The sequence below is a fragment of the Solanum pennellii genome, chromosome 5, assembly GCF_001406875.1.
Source record: "Solanum pennellii chromosome 5, SPENNV200".
Taxonomy (NCBI): Eukaryota; Viridiplantae; Streptophyta; class Magnoliopsida; order Solanales; family Solanaceae; genus Solanum; species Solanum pennellii.
Genome location: NC_028641.1, coordinates 30,323,223 through 30,323,422, shown reverse-complemented (window position 1 = coordinate 30,323,422; position 200 = coordinate 30,323,223).

Sequence of the window (200 nt, the reverse complement as noted above, 5' to 3'; positions counted from 1 at the left end):
TTCTAAGTATGCTGAAACGAGACCCTGCGACGGTCCGTCGTGCCTGTGACGTTCCGTCGTGGGGTCCGTTTCCTCAGCCAATTTTCCAGAAATAAAATCTGCTGCTCAAAACGACTAAACAGGTCGTTACAATAGATTCATTGGAAATTTTTTGGTTTAAGTCATCAACAACCATTTGAACTTATCTATATTATTTATTT